Here is a 21377-nt window from a genome sequence, read left to right as displayed (position 1 = left end):
GTGACCGCAATACAATACATATAGAATCACAGTGACCACCATACAATACATATAGAGTCACAATGACCACCATACAATACATATAGAATCACAGTGACCGCCATACAATACATATAGAATCACAGTGACCGCCATACAATACATATAGAATCACAGTGACCGCCATACAATACATATAGAATCACAGTGACCGCCATACAATACATATAGAATCACAGTGACCGCCATACAATACATATAGAATCACAGTGACCGCCATACAATACATATAGAATCACAGTGACCGCCATACAATACATATAGAATCACAGTGGCCGCCATACAATACATATAGAATCACAGTGACCGCCATACAGTACATATAGAATCACAGTGACCACCATACAATACATATAGAATCACAGTGACCGCCATACAATAAATATAGAATCACAGTGACCGCCATACAATACATATAGAATCACAGTGACCACCATACAATACATATAGAATCACAGTGACCACCATACAATACATATAGAATCACAGTGACCGCCATACAATAAATATAGAATCACAGTGACCGCCATACAATACATATAGAATCACAGTGACCGCCATACAATACATATAGAATCACAGTGACCTCCATACAGTACATATAGAATCACAGTGACCTCCATACAGTACATATAGAATCACAGTGACCTCCATACAGTACATATAGAATCACAGTGACCACCATACAATACATATAGAATCACAGTGACCGCCATACAATACATATAGAATCACAGTGACCACCATACAGTACATATAGAATCACAGTGACCTCCATACAATACATATAGAATCACAGTGACCGCCATACAGTACATATAGAATCACAGTGACCGCCATACAATACATATAGAATCACAGTGACCACCATACCATACAATACATATAGAATCACAGTGACCACCATACAATACATATAGAATCACAGTGACCTCCATACAATACATATAGAATCACAGTGACCGCCATACAATACATATAGAATCACAGTGACCTCCATACAGTACATATAGAATCACAGTGACCTCCATACAGTACATATAGAATCACAGTGACCGCCATGCAATACATATAGAAGCACAGTTACCGCCATACAATACATATAGAATCACAGTGACCTCCATACAATACATATAGAATCACAGTCACGGCCATACAATACATATATAGTCACAATGACCACCATACAATACATATAGAATCACAGTGACCGCCATACAATACATATAGAATCACAGTGACCACCATACAATACATATAGAAGCACAGTTACCACCATACAATACATATAGAATCACAGTGACCGCCATACAATACATATAGAATCACAGTGACCGCCATACAATACATATAGAATCACAGTGACCTCCATACAGTACATATAGAATCACAGTGACCGCCATACAATACATATAGAATCACAGTGACCGCCATACAATACATATAGAATCACAGTGACCTCCATACAGTACATATAGAATCACAGTGACCTCCATACAGTACATATAGAATCACAGTGACCTCCATACAGTACATATAGAATCACAGTGACCACCATACAATACATATAGAATCACAGTGACCGCCATACAATACATATAGAATCACAGTGACCACCATACAGTACATATAGAATCACAGTGACCTCCATACAATACATATAGAATCACAGTGACCGCCATACAGTACATATAGAATCACAGTGACCGCCATACAATACATATAGAATCACAGTGACCACCATACCATACAATACATATAGAATCACAGTGACCACCATACAATACATATAGAATCACAGTGACCTCCATACAATACATATAGAATCACAGTGACCGCCATACAATACATATAGAATCACAGTGACCTCCATACAGTACATATAGAATCACAGTGACCTCCATACAGTACATATAGAATCACAGTGACCGCCATGCAATACATATAGAAGCACAGTTACCGCCATACAATACATATAGAATCACAGTGACCTCCATACAATACATATAGAATCACAGTGACGGCCATACAATACATATATAGTCACAATGACCACCATACAATACATATAGAATCACAGTGACCGCCATACAATACATATAGAATCACAGTGACCACCATACAATACATATAGAAGCACAGTTACCACCATACAATACATATAGAATCACAGTGACCACCATACAATACATATAGAATCACAGTGACCGCCATACAATACATATAGAATCACAGTGACCTCCATACAGTACATATAGAATCACAGTGACCGCCATACAATACATATAGAATCACAGTGACCTCCATACAATACATATAGAATCACAGTGACCTCCATACAGTACATATAGAATCACAGTGACCTCCATACAATACATATAGAATCACAGTGACCACCATACAATACATATAGAATCACAGTGACCGCCATGCAATACATATAGAAGCACAGTTACCGCCATACAATACATATAGAATCACAGTGACCTCCATACAGTACATATAGAATCACAGTGACCGCCATACAATACATATAGAATCACAGTGACCGCCATGCAATATATATAGAAGAACAGTTACCACCATACAATACATATAGAATCACAGTGACCACCATACAATACATATAGAATCACAGTGACCGCCATACAATACATATAGAATCACAGTGACCGCCATACAATACATATAGAATCACAGTGACCACCATACAATACATATAGAATCACAGTGACCGCCATACAATACATATAGAATCACAGTGACCTCCATACAATACATATAGAATCACAGTGACCGCCATACAGTACATATAGAATCACAGTGACCGCCATACAATACATATAGAATCACAGTGACCACCATACCATACAATACATATAGAATCACAGTGACCACCATACAATACATATAGAATCACAGTGACCTCCATACAATACATATAGAATCACAGTGACCGCCATACAATACATATAGAATCACAGTGACCTCCATACAGTACATATAGAATCACAGTGACCTCCATACAGTACATATAGAATCACAGTGACCGCCATGCAATACATATAGAAGCACAGTTACCGCCATACAATACATATAGAATCACAGTGACGGCCATACAATACATATATAGGGCGGGATGTTATAACATCCGCGGCCCCCCTTCGCCGGACATCGCATTTTTAATAACGGCATATGCTATAACATATGCCGTTATTCATGCAAGGGACAGCTCTTGCGGTAAGAGCTGTCCCTTGCGATGCGGTGCCGGCACTGGACTTCCGGGTCTGTGACCCGGGAGTCCATCTGCGCATGCGCAGACCCCGGCGCCGGCCGCAGGGCACGCTGGGAGGGATCCGTGACGGATCCCTCAAACAGCGCTGCGGTAAGAAGCCCATAGGCTTCTGCAGGGATTCGCCAGCTTTAGCTGGCGATTCCCTCCGCAGCGCTGACACTGCGGAGGCGCCATATAGCATATAGAAATGCGGTAGAAACCCCGAAAACGGGGTTTTTACCGCATTTCTGCTATATAGCATCCCGCCCATAGTCACAATGACCACCATACAATACATATAGAATCACAGTGACCACCATACAATACATATAGAAGCACAGTTACCACCATACAATACATATAGAATCACAGTGACCGCCATACAATACATATAGAATCACAGTGACCGCCATACAATACATATAGAATCACAGTGACCTCCATACAGTACATATAGAATCACAGTGACCGCCATACAATACATATAGAATCACAGTGACCGCCATACAATACATATAGAATCACAGTGACCTCCATACAGTACATATAGAATCACAGTGACCTCCATACAATACATATAGAATCACAGTGACCACCATACAATACATATAGAATCACAGTGACCGCCATGCAATACATATAGAATAACAGTGACCTCCATACAGTACATATAGAAGCACAGTGACCGCCATACAATACATATAGAATCACAGTGACCGCCATAAAATACATATAGAAGCACAGTTACCGCCATACAATACATATAGAATCACAGTGACCTCCATACAGTACATATAGAAGCACAGTGACCGCCATGCAATATATATAGAAGAACAGTTACCACCATACAATACATATAGAATCACAGTGACCGCCATACAATACATATAGAATCACAGTGACCACCATACAATACATATAGAAGCACAGTTACCACCATACAATACATATAGAATCACAGTGACCGCCATACAATACATATAGAATCACAGTGACCGCCATACAATACATATAGAATCACAGTGACCTCCATACAGTACATATAGAATCACAGTGACCGCCATACAATACATATAGAATCACATTGACCTCCATACAGTACATATAGAATCACAGTGACCGCCATGCAATACATATAGAAGCACAGTTACCGCCATACAATACATATAGAATCACAGTGACCACCATACAATACATATAGAATCACAGTGACCGCCATACAGTACATATCGAATCACAGTGACCGCCATACAATACATATAGAATCACAGTGACCGCCATACAATACATATAGAATCACAGTGACCGCCATACAATACATATAGAATCACAGTGACCGCCATACAATACATATAGAATCACAGTGACCGCCATACAATACATATAGAATCACAGTGACCGCCATACAATACATATAGAATCACAGTGACCGCCATACAATACATATAGAATCACAGTGACCGCCATACAATACAAATAGAATCACAGTGACCGCCATACAGTACATATAGAATCACAGTGACCACCATACAATACATATAGAATCACAGTGACCGCCATACAATACATATAGAATCACAGTGACCGCCATACAATACATATAGAATCACAGTGACCGCCATACAATACATATAGAATCACAGTGACCGCCATACAATACATAGTACATTGACGAAAGCATAGCACTGGCCACACATTCATTATTTTGATAAATAGCGCCATGTTTCTCTACCTACATGATCGCAGCTGTAGGCAGATACACACGTAGGATCTGTACACCGGTGCCCAGGAAGTCTGTATCACACGACGCTGTCAAAATAGTGCTGCCCCTAAATGCATCAGCCTGTCAGTCATACTGCCGCTGACGGGGCTGCGTGCGACATCACAAGACCGTTCTGCACATGTACATAACGGGCCCCTCGCTGTACAGACCCACCATGGCATATGAATCAGGCCCTGTGAGCGCTGGGTAATGCCTTTGGCTTGTGAGAGACTCCTGCTGTTTCTCATGATGTTATTGATGAGGTTTTCTGGGGCCTGCACAGTGAGAGTGTAACATGTCCTCCAGATAAGCTATTCTCCCGACCATCGTACCCGTCAGCAGCATGTCAGAGTCATTTCCTCCAGCATTTGCCCGACACCGGCCTCAGAGCCAAGTGTGGACAGCAGTGAGGGAAAACAGAGAACAACCCTGGCAGCTGTGAGGTAATTCTCTGTATTTACTATCGGCCTTGTGCTTCCCCTATAACTGCAGCTGATAACGGGTTCCTCAGTCCGGGCAGAAGCAGCCAGCTCTGTGTAGTTATAGCTGCCATGTATATCACAGTTGCCGGATCGCCACTGGAAATGGAAATGTACCACCTGGAAATGTCCATCAGAGACAGATCAATGTGACGCCTGAAGGGCACACTTATTTATGTATTTATTTACAGTGTCTTATATATTGCAGCAGATTCCATTACAGCGTCTTATATAGGGCAGCAGATTCCGTTACAGCGTCTTATATAGCGCAGCAGATTCCGTTACAGTGTCTTATATAGCGCAGCAGATTCCGTTACAGTGTCTGATATAGCGCAGCAGATCCCGTTACATTGTCTTATATAGTGCAGCAGATTCCGTTACAGCGTCTTATATAGCGCAGCAGATTCCGTTACAGTGTCTTATATAGCGCAGCAGATTCCGTTACAGTGTCTGATATAGCGCAGCAGATCCCGTTACATTGTCTTATATAGCGCAGCAGATTCCGTTACAGAGTCTTGTATAGCGCAGCAGATTCCGTTACAGGGTCTTATATAGCGCAGCAGATTCCGTTACAGTGTCTGATATAGCGCAGCAGATTCCGTTACATTGTCTTATATAGTGCAGCAGATTCCGTTACAATTTCTTATATAGCGCAGCAGATTCCGATACAGTGTCTTATATAGCGCAGCAGGTTCCGTTACAGTGTCTTATATAGCGCAGCAGGTTCCGTTACAGTGTCTTATATAGCGCAGCAGATTCCGTTACAGTGTCTTATATAGTGTAGCAGCTTCCGTTACAGGGTCTTATATAGCGCAGCAGATTCCGTTAAAGTGTCTTATATAGTGTAGCAGCTTCCGTTACAGGGTCTTATATAGCGCAGCAGATTCCGTTACAGTGTCTTATATAGCACAGCAGATTCCGTTACAGTGTCTTATATAGCGCAGCAGATTCCGTTACAGCGTCTTATATAGCGCAGCAGATTCCGTTACAGCGTCTTATATAGCGCAGCAGATTCCGTTACAGTGTCTTATATAGCGCAGCAGATTACGTTACAGTGTCTTATATAGCAGCAGATTATGTTATAGTGTCTTATATAGCAACAGATTATGTTATAGTGTCTTATATAGCGCAGCAGATTCTGTTATAGTGTCTTATATAGCAGCAGATTATGTTACAGTGTCTTATATAGCGCAGAAGATTCCGTTACAGTGTCTTATATAGCGCAGCAGATTCCGTTACAGAGTCTTATATAGCGCAGCAGATTCCGTTACAGTGCCTTATATAGCGCAGCAGGTTCCGTTACAGTGTCTTATATAGCGCAGCAGATTCTGTTACAGTGTCTTATATAGCGCAGCAGTATCCGTTTCAGTGTCTTATATAGCGCAGCAGATTCCGTTACAGCGTCTTATATAGTGCAGCAGATTCCGTTACAGTGTCTTATATAGCGCAGAAGATTCCGTTACAGTGTCTTATATAGCGCAGCAGATTCCGTTACAGAGTCTTATATAGCGCAGCAGATTCCGTTACAGTGCCTTATATAGCGCAGCAGGTTCCGTTACAGTGTCTTATATAGCGCAGCAGATTCTGTTACAGTGTCTTATATAGCGCAGCAGTATCCGTTTCAGTGTCTTATATAGCGCAGCAGATTCCGTTAAATCGTCTTATATAGCGCAGCAGATTCCATTGCGCTTTACAATAGTAGATAGAAATAAAACAAACTGGGTAATAACAGACAGACTTGGAGGGCGGAGGGCCCTGCTGGAAGATTACTCATGCATAGCTCACTACTCTCCTGGAGAAGCTGGGAGACTTCCAAAATAAAGGTCTCCCAGACTCCTGCAGTGGTGTACAACTGCCTGTAAGGGGCATGAGACTGAAATTATAATAATAATAATTAGCATCATCACCATCCTATACATCGCCATGACAACGATTGGCATAATCAAGCCAATACTTTGTCTCTGTTTCATACCCCATATGGGGCAGAACATTGCATCATGAGGCCTTCAGGCTGGCACAGTAGATGTAAAGTATATGGATCAGGCTGGCACAGTAGATGTACAGTATATGGATCAGGCTGGCACAGTAGAGACACTACATGCATCAGGCTGGCACAATAGAGGCACATTATTGAATCAGGCTGGCATAATAGAGGCACAGTACATGCGTCAGGCTGGCACAATAGAGGCACAGTACATCCATCAGGCTGGCATAATAGAGGCACCGTACATGCGTCAGGCTGGCACAATAGAGGCACAGTACATCCATCAGTATGGCACAGTATTTTAATCAGGCTGGCACAATATATATGGATCAGGCTGGCACAGTAGAGGCACAACACATGCATCAGACTTGCACAGTACATGCATCAGGCTGTCACACTACATTTGGCTGGCTGGCACAGTACATGCATAGAGCTGGCACAATACATTTGTCAGGCTGGCACAGTAGAGGCACAGTAGATCAGGCTGGCACAGTACATGCGTCAGGCTGGCACAGTACATGCGTCAGGCTGGCACAGTAGAGGCATAATACATGCGTCAGGCTGGCACAGTATATGGATCAGGCTGGCATAATAGAGGCACAGTACATGCATCAGGCTGGCACAGTAGAGGCACAGTACATTTGTCAGGCTGGCACAGTACATGCATCAGGCTGGCACAGTAGAGGCATAATACATGCGTCAGGCTGGCACAGTATATGGATCAGGCTGGCATAATAGAGGCACAGTACATGCATCAGGCTGGCACAGTAGAGGCGCAGTACATGCATCAGGCTGGCACAGTATATGGATCAAGCTGGCATAATACAGGCACAGTACATGCATCAGGCTGGCACAGTACATTTGTCAGGCTGGCACAGTAGAGGCGCAGTACATGCATCAGGCTGGCACAGTAGATGCACAGTATATGGATCAGGCTGGCACAGTAGATGCACAGTATATGGATCAGGCTGGCACAGTAGATGCACAGTATATGGATCAGGCTGGCACAGTACATGCATCAGGCTGTCACAGTAGTGGCGCAGTACATGCATCAGGCTGGCACAGTAGAGGTACAGTACATTTGTCAGGCTGGCACAGTGCATGCATCAGGCTGGCACAGTAGTGGTGCAGTACATGCATCAGGCTGTCACAGTGCATGCATCAGGCTGGCACAGTAGTGGTGCAGTACATGCATCAGGCTGGCACAGTAGTGGTGCAGTACATGCATCAGGCTGGCACAGTAGATGCACAGTATATGGATCAGGCTGGCACAGTCCCATTCCTGCCATTGGGACTGCCATCAGTTGACAATCTTTTTCCATGGAATACTTTTGATGTGATGGTAACTTATCACACTTATCACATGGAAAGTTTACATGGTGGAAGACGTCATTATTGTTGTCAGTGGCGTAACTATAAATTTTGCTCTCCCCTGCCAAAATGTTTGTGGCGCTCAATCCCCCCCCAGGCTCCACTCCAGCATGTTGCCCCAGCGTGCGTCGTGATGACATCACACGCATAACGGAGAAGCTGAAGCAGGAGAGAGGAAGAGAGACCAGCAGACACTGCTGCTTCCTTTGGCTCTGGCGCATCCCAGGCCGCCCTAGCACGCCCATCCGCCCGCCCATCCTGTACACAGTAGCCAATAGCCAGCTCTGTGTATAGTCAATTGAATCCCCCCGATTTATCATCTCTGCCATGGCAGCACCCACGCTGCGGCTGGCTCATTTCCTGTGCTCAACCAGTGGGCAGTGGCAGGCAGCAGCATGTCAGTGCATCGAGGGGGTGCCAGCGCCCACAAAGACCCCGCTGCGGCTTGCTCCCCCAAGCGGCAGCTGGGGCTACCTTACAGTAGTTACGCCACTGATTCTTGTGCACATTGCAATATGTGGATTCATCAGAAAATAAATCCCCGCTCACACACTTTACCGCTTCCAGTTGTAGCCGTGGATCATAAAGCATAAAAAAAATTGTGAAAAACTTATTTTGACCGTTTCATGAGTCGAACATAGCTGTATCGTTTTTTTTTGCTTGTATCGACCTTTTGTCAGTGTCAACATAGTAGTGCATGTCGACAATATGGGGTCAATGTATTGATGGCCATCCGGATACATTTCCTCAGTGGCGACAGATACGTTTTTCACGAGTCCAGAGCGGTCATTAAGGAACATCACCGGTCCCATGCGAATGTTTCTGATCCCTTCATTTGACAATTATTCAGTCACAGGAAATTTGAAAGGGGGGCCTCAGTGTCACAGAGGTGGCTCCAATCCCTCCGGTCACATGACTCTTCACCCAAAATGGCACCCCCTCCTTTTCAAACTTTCCTTGACCCAGTTGTAGTCAGACTCAGCATCCGGACACTGTGCTGATTAAGGGGAGAAATCCTTTAAAGTTTTACAGGTCACCTCAGAGCCCCCACAAGGGTCTTGCAGATCATGTGTGTGGTTAGCATGGAAACATATGCGCTACATTGCACTAATACATCATTCTGAGCCTTCCGTTGTGTTATCAGTGCTGCATTCATCCGGGGAGCCCCTCGTACCCCAGCTTGTGCCCTCTCGGCACGTTTAATTGTTTCATTTAATTGGGCTCTTTTTATATAACGAGAAAAGCGCGGCTCATCCTATTTCTCCTCATTTCCTCCCACAGATCTCCGTAATTGATGCACTACCTCCTGCCACAGGATTTCTATTAGAGCCTGTCAATAGGAGATCAATGAGCCTCCTCCATCCTGCCGCTGTACGGTCTCACCTCCTCCCTGCAAGTTAATTACCCGACCAGACTCGTTCCCATGAAACCAGCGTCAGTTCCACGGCGCTAGAGGTACGTCTCCAGATCTGTAGGCTTCTGGGAAGTTGTGCAGGGGGGGCAACAACAACAAAAAAGAAGGTTGGGAGTGTGATTATTGAGCAAAGCATCCGCGCCCTGCGACGCCAGAAGGGGAAAAAAACAAAAACGTAATCATTTAACATTTTGCTTTGATAGGAAATAAAATACGGTGATGGGATTGTAATATATCAGGCTGGTTATTGTTTCTCTGCGGGGAACGTGATTGGACTTTTATCGCTTCTCTGCATCGGAAATATGACCCAGCTACACAATAAATAAATTACAAAACCACCAAAACAAATTGTGTTTTACGCAGGCTCGGATTGTAATTACATTTGAGCAGCACGGCGGCGAGATTTGGGGATCATTTGCGCGCTGCGCGCTCCAATCTCCTCGTATTTTGTGCTAAATTTATTTGTCAATGGGGAAATGATAGATAGAATCTCAGTGGTTGCTATGGCCAACATCACCTCTTCATTTTTAAGTGGATACATTACCCCTAGCAACCATGCAGTCATTTTATTGGCTGCGCTAGATAAACTGTAAACTGACTTAAGGCGGCCATACATCTACAGATCGATTGTCTGATCTGGCTGGTTGGAACAAAGTCCTGGTAATGGATGACAGCAGATGACAGTTGACCATTTGCTTTGAATTGCTGGAAAACTGCCAAACTGTCTCTCAGATATTACCAGGTTTTTGTTCCAACCAGCCCAATCTGACAATCGATCTGTATGTGTATGGCCACCTTTACTCTTTCCATCTCGGTACTTTGTGGCACCATATACGGATGTAGCCGTGCTCATTGATGCCGCCCCAATCGCCACGTGCGTCATCCATGGCACTTGGCGCATACCCGCCAACATGTTTGTGCGCATAGTTTGCACATGCAGCTCATAGAAAAGCTTTGATCGGAGATGGCATTGCGCAGCATTTCCAAGCCGTGCCCATACACTAGTAAGATTTATCTTCAGATCTGGCTGGTTGGAACAAAAACATGGTTATGGATGAGTGACAGTTTATCAGTTTTCCAGCATTTCCAAGCAAATGGTCAACTGTCATTTGCTCTCATCAATTACCAGGTTTTTGTTCCAACCAAACAGATTTAAAGATAAATCTGCGTGTGTATGGCCCCCTGGGATGGTAATGAAGTCGTCCACATGTTACAATATTACGACCAGTGCTTGTGATATAGGCATGAAGCAGCGAGCAGGGTAATCTCCGCCTATCCTGTGTTTGCTTGGTGCTTATTAGTTTATGGTTAATAAAAATAATCAGCGGAATGTCAGCTGTTCCCATAAATACTCTTCTGGTTTGTGGGCCTGTGCCACCTGGGTGGTTGGTGGTGACACAGTCAGAGCGGCCAGGCAGCACTCTCTACCTCTATTCCAGCCTGTAGCCTGACAGTGAATACTGCCAGCATGCTGATTGGTGGAATTGCTGGAGCTATCCACCAATCGGAGTGCAGCATTCTCTTCCTGTCTTCCAGCCAGCAGCCAGACATTGGGTGCATGCTATTGGTGGATGGCTGTAGCTATCCACCAATCAGGAAGTTGTTATATAATACACTGTTGCAGGGGTTCTCAAACTCGGTCCTCGGGGCCCCACACAGTTCACCTTTTTCAGGTCACCCACCAGGTGCACAGGTGCGTTCATAAATCATTGACACATTTTAACAGTACCAGGTGGAGCTAATTATTTAACTTGTGATTCTGTGAGGAGACCTTCAAAACATGCACTGTGTGGGGTCCTGAGGACCGAGTTTGACAACCTGTGCACTAGTGCCATCACTTACTGCAGGCTGTTATATTAAATAGTGTCACCGCTGTGACTGTAATGTTATACACTAGTGTCACCGCTGCAGCACAGCCCTTGTTAACGATAAGCTCCCTCATCGCACAGACGACGAGGCTATCTGCATTGGAGGCTTCCACCTGGGTGATATAATGAACGCTATCGCTCAGAAGCGCCAAATCGCTCATTCTAACTCCTAGTGTGTACGGGACTTTATGGTCCGGAGACACCGTGCGCCCGCTGCAGACACTCGGATCCCCTGCATCGTTTTCTGCTGCTCTGCCCCTATCAGATCCCTGGAGGGAATATAAGAACCTGAATAAGTGAAATGAGCCGCTGTCACGTAGCTGCAAGTTACTATTTATTGTTTTGTTAACACTACAAGTAGAATAACGTGCGTCCTGCTTATCAGATGCATTCAGATCATAACTTTGTACTTTCCAGATCTAGGGCTATACACACTCCTCCGGAAAACCTGCAGAACTGGTTACAGAGGTAAAAATGCAGCTCGCCGTATACTGTTTGCTTAGCAACCTATGCCCTGAATGTGGCCCTCTGTGCAACGTCATGGGTTACCGCGGTGTCTGTGCAGGTAGATTTCCAGAGCTTCACTGTGATTTTTAAAATAGAATTCATTCAATACAGAACCTTGGGGAAGATATATGGAAGTAATGGGGGGCGTGGCTTGGTCGAGCATGTGAGAGGTAGCAGACTCTCTGAGCTCCCCGTCCATCCGTCGGAAAAATCCTTATTCCTGCAACAAAATCTGCAACAGCACCTGCCTACAACCTGCCTTAACCTCCCCTGCTGCCAGCCGTCCGTGTACGGGCTGAATCATCCACGTACCTGCCCCTGGACCGCTGCGGAGACCTGGGCACGATCCGGGGCTGAAGAGGACCCGCCGCCATCTTGGGGACCTGGGAGCGTGGGCTGGCTGGCTTGTGCGGCTCCCGTACGGTCCGGCCGTCACCCGACCCCCCACTGTAGCAGCACCCGGCACGGAAGGTGAGCTCCGTTGCGCGGCGCCGAGCAGGACTCCGGCACCCGTCCCCCCGCTCACGTGTGACTGGAGCGGCTGGCTGGACGCGGGGCACTCGCGCCTTCCACCCGACCATCCAGCGGGAGGCAGCGATCCCCCACAGGCTGTGATCGCCTGCCTGCACACCGCGCACGGGACCCCTGGACCAGATAGCGGGGTGAGCGCGCTGAGACCCGGCTGCTGAGCCCGCTGCCAGCCTCCCCCCCTGCCTCAGGCCTCCACTTCATATTACCAGCACACTTTATCCTTACTGTACTGCCCACATCAGGGCTCTCCCTGCAGGTGCCCTGCAGCCAGCTCATAGACCCAGAACGGCTCCCCCTCCCCCCCTCAGCATATCAGCATCTCCTTGTAGCCTGGGACTCTCTGAAGCTACTCCTAAGCTGGTCTCCCTGCCCTTGGTCCCTCCTGCAACTCACACCAGGCCCAGGATTCGCCCTGGTGAAGGACAAGGCCTTTCAACATGGGGAAAACGAATGCAGCATCTGCTGCAGCTAAGCTGGAGAGGTTTGCACGCGGATCCCAGCCTTCATCTTCCACGCAGTCCTCCCAGACCTCTCCCTCCCCTTCGCCCCCTCAGTCAGAGGTCGACGCACCTGACGCTGAAAGCTCAATTCAGTCTACTCAACAGATCCTCTTAGCTATAACGGCGTCCGAACAGAGAGTCACTGGTGAGATCGGCCAGGTGCGATCGGATATTTCCCTGCTCCGACACGATATGCAAAAAATAAGAGAGAGAGTGGGAGAGGCGGAACACCGTATATCCGACCTGGAGGACACAACTAATCCTCTTAAGTCCGCAGTTGCCGACCTTACCACCCAGATGTCAGAGGTCAAATCTAAATTGTCAGATATGGAGGGGCGCCTGCGCCGGAACAACGTCCGTTTTGTTGGCCTTCCTGAGCGGGCGGAGGGATCCTCCCCAGAGAAGTTTCTGGAGGGATGGCTCCTAAACCTGTTTCCTGGTGGTGAATTCAGCCAGCACTTTGCTGTGGAAAGGGCCCATCGCATCCCTGCTAGGGCTCCCCCACCGGGTGCCCCCCCACGTACATTTATCGCCCGTTTTCTCCACTATAGGGACAGAGACGCTGTCCTCCGCCTGGCCCGTCTACAGGGCCCTTTGAAGTGCGACAACCAAGTTGTGGCAGCATATCCAGATTTTGCAGCGGACGTTCAAAAAACTCGAGCCCAATTTCTCCAGATCAAAAGAAAACTTCGGGAGCAGCAAATCCAGTATTCAATGCTCTTCCCGGCACGGCTGAGGGTGGTGTGCGACGGCAACTCCCACTTCTTCAACACCCCTCGGGAGGCTGAACAATGGCTAGATCGCAGGCCGCGGGGCCCACCCTGATACTACCCACGTGAGCATGACGGTTCTGCTGTTGAATCCAGTGGGATATTTGGCCCTTTGGCAAAATGTTATTTCTCTTGTTTATTTCCCTTAGGTCCGGGGGTAATCCATGCGTTTTTTTCAGGTTGCAGTGCATATGTACAATTTGTTCTGCAGGAAATGTGTTTTTTTGAATGGAGCTCAATGCTGGGAAATAGTTATCTGTCTATAGGTGATTACTGGTCTATACCTCTAGGTATATAAGGTTTAGCTATAGTTGGGTAACCCCTTCTTTCGTTTGTTTGGTTGTTCGGGATCCAAAGTATATCTAATGTTAGATAGGTATACCGGGTGGGGGGTAATGTTGTGGGTTTTTCTTTTTTATTCTCTATTTATGTTTTTGTTCAGGGTAAATCTGGTACTGACTGTGTTTTTCGACAGGAACGACTATACTATAAAGTGCGAACTTACCTACTGTACTAGCGTAGAGTCAATTCCCCGCTGGCTGCTGCTCCCGGTTCTCACCTCAACAGGGAACAGATTTCATGTCCCCATGTGTGTCCTCCTTCCTTATGTAATCTCCTCTCTCGCATCTGATCTACCTCTATCCATCTCTACGCCCCTCTCTATCGGCTCCAACTATGGCTCTTACCCATAATCTAGCGGGGCTCCGCATACTCGGCTGGAATGTCCGTGGTCTCAATGACCGTGTTAAGCGCTCCCTGGTCCTCGCAGAGATTAAAAAGAATAGGGCGGATATAGCATGTCTTTCAGAGACTCACCTGGTTGGCACAAGAACTATGTCACTTAAGAAACCTTGGGTGGGCCACATGTTCCATTCCACCTTTTCTAACAACGCTAGGGGGGTGGCGATTCTAATTAAAAAAACCATAGGCTTTCACCTCACGCATCACCAAATAGATCAACACGGCAGATATGTTTTTCTGAGGGCTCACGTTAATCACGTTCTCCTCAACATACTTGCCATCTACGTTCCCCCCCCATATAGCAACGACGTACTTAGAAGGGCAGTATCCTTCCTGGCTTCTTTCCCGTCTGTACCGACTGTCTGTATTGGGGACTTCAATAATATTTTAGATAATACCCTTGACAGATGGACGGGCGCAACTAATCCCACCCCCTCACCTATTCCCTCTCCCACTCCATTTGCTAAACTGATCAACGAACTTAACTTAATAGACATTTGGCGACTTAGACATCCACATCAGAAGCAGTTCTCCTGCTACTCTGCTGGCCATCGCTCTTTTTCCAGAATAGATCTTACGCTGATCTCTCCAGACCTTATACACAAAACCAATCTAGTTGACTATTTACAGAGAGGGATATCGGATCATTCCCCCATGGTGATAGTTTTGGACCTGATGCCCTCCAGGGGTGCCAGTACTTGGAAGCTAAACCCCTTCTGGCTCACCTTGATGGCTGACAGTGATGCGCTGCTCGGAGAGTGGTCAGATTTTCAGAAACATAATGCCTCATGCACAGACCCCCACATCCGCCACGACACGTTCAAGACCGTTATCAGGGGTTCCCTTATAAAACGCATAGCTAACATTAAAAAAGCCAGCAGGGAGGAGGAGTCAAGACTAGAACTTGAGTGCTCCCAACACGAGGCCACATACTTGGGCTCAGGTCTGTTGGAGGATAGGGTGAGATGGGATGGAGCACGTAGGCTCTGGACGGATTACCTCCTTGACAAGTCTAAGCGTGGGCTCCTGTTCTCTGCACATGCTAGATATGCCCAGTCAGATGCGGGGGGCGGCTATTTGGCGTATCTCGCACGCGACGAAAGATCAACTAACTCTATCCAAAAGATATGTGACTCTGGGGGAGTGGAATACCATAACACCCCTGATATTGCTCAGACCTTCTTATCATTCTATTCATCGTTGTACACGTCCCGGGCGACTTACACCTCTGGCCAACTGGAACAGTATCTATCAAAGATAAACATACCCACTCTCTCCCGACAGTCTATTGACCTCTTGGAAGCAGACATCACAACTTTAGAGATAGAGACCGCAATTGCCTCCTTCCCTAACAAAAAAGCCCCCGGTAGTGATGGCATACCGATTGAGGTGTATAAAAAGCATAAAGATTACTTTGTCCCTTATTTACTCCAGCTCTACACTGACCTCAGAAGGGTTGGGGGCCTCCCCCCCTCCATGTCAGAGGCAGTTATAGTTGTAATTCCAAAGCCTGGAAAGGACCCCTCCCTCCCAGACTCGTATCGCCCCATCTCACTCCTCTCAACTGATGTTAAAATACTAGCGAAAATCCTTGCTACCAGACTGAATGCAGTGGTCACTTCCGTTATACACGAGGACCAGTCGGGCTTTATGCCTGGCCGCTCTACCACCCGTAACCTCAGGCGACTCTTCTGCCATTTACAGCGAGATACAAACTGTGGGTCGGGGGCAGTGGTGGTGTCGCTTGATGCCGCCAAGGCCTTCGACTCCGTGGAATGGAGCTACCTATGGGAGGTTCTACGCTCCTTCGCTTTTGGCCCTAATTTTATCAGTTGGATACGGTTATTATACTCCTCCCCGATGGCCCGTATATCGGTCAACGGCTATGTGACCAATGCATTCCCACTCGGCAGAGGGACTAGACAGGGGTGCCCCCTCTCCCCTGCCCTATTCGCCCTGGCGATAGAGCCCTTGGCTATTGTTCTCCGCACCACCCCGGCTGTCCGCGGTGTCTCTCTCGGTAACAGGGAGGATGTCGTCGCTCTTTATGCTGACGACACTCTCCTTTTTCTTAACGACGCCGGAGCTTCCCTTGGGGCGGTCCTGCGAATTGTTGAGAGATTTGGCTCATTCTCTGGCCTTCTCATAAACTGGGGTAAATCAAGCATTATGCCTCTCTCAGGGGTGATCCCGAGTGAATTGATACCCTCCTCCCCTCTACAATGGGTCCTCAAATTTAAATACTTGGGAGTATGGATAACCCCTAGAGTGACTGAGTTTGTACCACTTAACATAGACATCATCACTACTCAGTTTAAGGGGAGGGTTCGCCAATGGAAGAAACTTCCTCTTATTGTCATGGGCCGCGTCAACTTAATAAAAATGACGATACTTCCCAAGTACCTGTATCTACTCCAGCACTCCCCAGTATACATCCCTAAGCATGTCTTTATGGCCATAAATAGCTTAATATCATCCTTTATCTGGGGGAACAGGCCGCCTAGAATAGCCCTTAGGACACTGGTCAAGCCCAGAGTTGATGGGGGCCTGGGTCTTCCCAACCTCCAAGCCTACTATCTAGCAGCCCAACTGATGCACCTATCAGATTGGATCTTGGGACGCTGCGGTTCCACCTTTGAGTGCTCCTATGCCGAGTGTGTGGGGTCCCGCCTTTCCCCTATTCAATTTCTCCTCTCCTTCCCTTTTAGCCCTACTCTTTCTCCTCTCTTCAGACAGGCGCTGCTGGTGTGGCGTCAAACCCATAAAGTATGGAATTGGAAGGGCATGGACTCGGAGACCCCCCTATGGTACAATAAGACATTCCCAGAGTTTAGGCAGCTATCCAGGGAAGGTTTTTGGGCTAGTGTGGGTCTTACATCAGTCTCCCAGCTATTCCTGGCTGGGTCCCTTAAGTCATTCCAGCAGCTGGCAGAGGAGCTTCAGCTGTCAAACAAGCTCTTCTACCGATTTCTACAACTCCGACACGCAGCCCGGGCTCAATTCCCTAGCTCCCCTCCCTCTACTTCCGACTCTCCGATTAAAATATTACTCCAAAATCTAAACACGAAGGGTCAGATATCTACTATATATAATAGTCTTAGCAGACAGATAGATATTGATAGTCTGGACTCCCTCAGGGAGAAATGGGAGCCTAACATTGGAACCCTAGATGCAGAGCAGTGGAGTCAGATTCTGGAATCAGTCAAGTACACCACCCCATGTCTTAAATACCAGCAGATCTCTTTCTATATTCTGCATAGAGCCTATCGCTCTCCGGTCTCCATGCACAGAGCGGGACTCAGACCAGATGACAATTGCCCCAGATGCGCCTCACCTAATGCAGACTTCTGGCACATGCTTTGGCTTTGTCCACAGGTGTATAGCTTTTGGGAGGCCGTTTGGATTGATATAACCACTACTGAACCATTAGTCCCTCCCATTGCTCCTAAATACTGTATGTTTGCTCTTGACCTAGAGGAATCACTTTCACCCTCAATCTATAAATATGTCCTATGCTTAACAACTCTGGCCAAGGTTCTTATTGCCAGGAAATGGTTTGACCCTACATTCCCAAATATATACAACTGGAGGGCTCTCGTGAATGAGGTATCGGGGCATGAGAGATTCACCTTTAAAGCCAGGGGTTCACTCACCCCCTACTATAACAAATGGAGCAGATGGACCTCCTCCAGATTTGCCACAGCTGTCGACATCAGTCCCAACATCCCTAATCCTTGACTCCAGCTAGGGGGGAGCCTATATTTATATATATCTATGTTTATATGTATATATACAAGTGTACTTACCTTTGTTTGTCGCGATACATGTAGATTATCCGCATCTACGTAATAGACTGGGCCTCATCACCACAATAGGGTCGTTCCTAAACACTAACGCTATATGTCTTCGTCTCAGACAGTACCATGAACTGAACTAAGTCCATTATTGTCTCAATTTCATGTTTTTCTTTTTTTTTTTTTTTTTTTTCTTTCAGGGGGGTGGGGGGCGGGTGTAGTGTTAAGTTAGCTAGTTAAGCTTATGTTAAAATGAAAATTTCTATATGTATGCTGTCTTTTTTCTGTATAAAGCATAAGGGTGTACACACTTATACCCAGATATATCCGGTCTCCAAGGACTCCCAGAGACTTCACCAACTTCTGTACGAGAATGTTTTTTTTTTTTTTTTTTTATCTTTATTATTTCTCTGCCTTGAAAAACATTTGTAATCACTGTATACATGGTATGAAGTCACTGTACATGTCTTGTGCTTTCTAACATTCTGTACAATAAAAAAATTACTCAATTAAAAAAAAGATATATGGAAGTAATAATATATAATAATATAATCCCATCTATACCAGACCTCCTCTATCCTCCTACTAAGGGAGCTTGGCAAATGTTATTCAGTGTTCCACCATCTGTTCATGATCATTTCTTTGGCCACTGGCAGCTATGGACATACCTGGGGGGCTGTGCTACACTCTTCATGATGTCGTGGCATGCTTACCTACTCTTCTGGAACCTGCCATATAGTCCCCCTGTGCTCCTGGAAGAGTCTGTGCTACTCCCGCGTCCAAATAAATCCTAGAGAAAATGGCAGCTGGAGGAGAGTAATTCCTGTGGAATTGCAGCACATGCGGAGCCTAGTGGTGTGATATGTTAATCGCATCATTTTGGGCCCTCCCCTATCCAAATAAGAGGTCTACTTAAGCTCCACCCCATCACTGACCACATGCATCTCATCTCCAGGCTATTCCTCAGAGAAGAGATGGTAAAAGTAGGCCTTCCTTGGTTCCTTGTCTCATGACTCCACTTCCCTCAATGTCCACTAATAGATGATGTCCTCCAAGGTTCTGTCCTTGGTCCTCTACCTTTATTCCTCTATACATCTTTTTCCAACATCATATTTTGCTGATGATACTCAAATCTACCTTTCTTCCCCTGACCTCTCCTCTCTCATATTTTTAACCCTCCCCCATAACCTCACCTTCCACACTCTCATTATCTATTGACTACACAACCATCTCCTCTAGAATCCAAGTGTGCACTCTAGGAGTAATCTGCTTCTTCACACCTCATATCCAGCACCTCTCACGGCCCTTCCATTCCCATCTCAGAGATATCTCCAGGATCAGACTCTTTCTCACTTAGGAGGCTACCAAGACCCTCATCCACTCTATGGTCATCTCCAGACTGGACTAATGCAATTTCCTCCTAACTGGTGTCACTGATATCCGCCTCTCTCCACTCCAATCTATCCTCAAGGCCCGCAATGTCTTCCTCTCCAAACGTACTATGTCCACTTTCCCTTTCCGAATCCAATTCAAGCTTCTCACTTACAAAGGTCTCATCCACTCCTCTCCCATTTACATCTTTAAATTTATCTCCACATGCCATCTTTGCTCCACAAATTTACGGCGCCTCTCCTGCCTACTGGCTACCTCTACTGCCCTCAAGATCTTGGCCATGGTGCTCCCTATCTCTGGAACTCTCTACCTTTCCCCATGAGACTCTACACCTCGCCTTCCAGCTAACATCCTAACCCACTGTTCTATCCTACCCTCACTGTCTGCCCCTCATGGGAAGGACCTTCTGCCCTCATATGCTTTTTCTTCTCTGGTACTATCATAATAATAATAAGAAGAATAAAGTATTTGTCAGGGAGATGTCTGGTATTTCAGGGAGTCTCCCCAACATCCATGACCCGCAGTCCCACCCATGAGGCCGCATTGGACAAGGTTGGTAGCTCCTGATCACTGCAGCTCTGCAAGGCAGCGGTCAATCCCTGAATAGATGCATCTACGGGGTTGCTGGGGCCACAACTCTATAGGAGCAAAAGTCGGGAGGTCTGCTTTCGGGGACAGTTGACAGGTATGGCGTTGAGTTAAATGGGGCCTTCAGTATGAAGAGTAAATGATTTCCATGGTATACGGCGTCTGCACGCTTCATAACCGTAACGCGGGAGCTGGATGGATTTGCTGCCTGTCAGGACACAGCTTCATAAAAACCATTTTAGTCAGAACGAGGATGGGTTGAGGCTGAGGACAGCGCTGATATTGATTGCGGAAATTGGATTAGTATTTGGAAGGAGCACTCATTTTTATTTATCCGAGTGTCCATTCGTCTCCTGAGAGGCG

General features: G+C 46.3%; 1 protein-coding gene across 2 annotated transcripts in view; it reads left to right on the top strand.

Annotated features, from left to right (window-relative positions):
- Positions 1-21377, top strand: part of NCOA1 (nuclear receptor coactivator 1) — a 261684-nt gene that overhangs the window by 49160 nt on the left and 191147 nt on the right. The window contains exon 2 of one of the 2 annotated variants that reach the window (XM_083178822.1): positions 10191-10364. The exons of the other annotated variant lie outside the window; for it this stretch is intronic. The gene's annotated coding sequence lies outside the window, so the exon portion shown is untranslated. The remainder of the gene's footprint in view (positions 1-10190; positions 10365-21377) is intronic. 2 annotated transcript variants of the gene reach the window in all.

Source organism: Crinia signifera, chromosome 3 (assembly GCF_055691185.1).
Source record: "Crinia signifera chromosome 3, ASM5569118v1, whole genome shotgun sequence".
Taxonomy (NCBI): Eukaryota; Metazoa; Chordata; class Amphibia; order Anura; family Myobatrachidae; genus Crinia; species Crinia signifera.
Note: the sequence above shows the minus strand (reverse complement) of the source record. Positions and strands in the feature narration are given on the sequence as shown.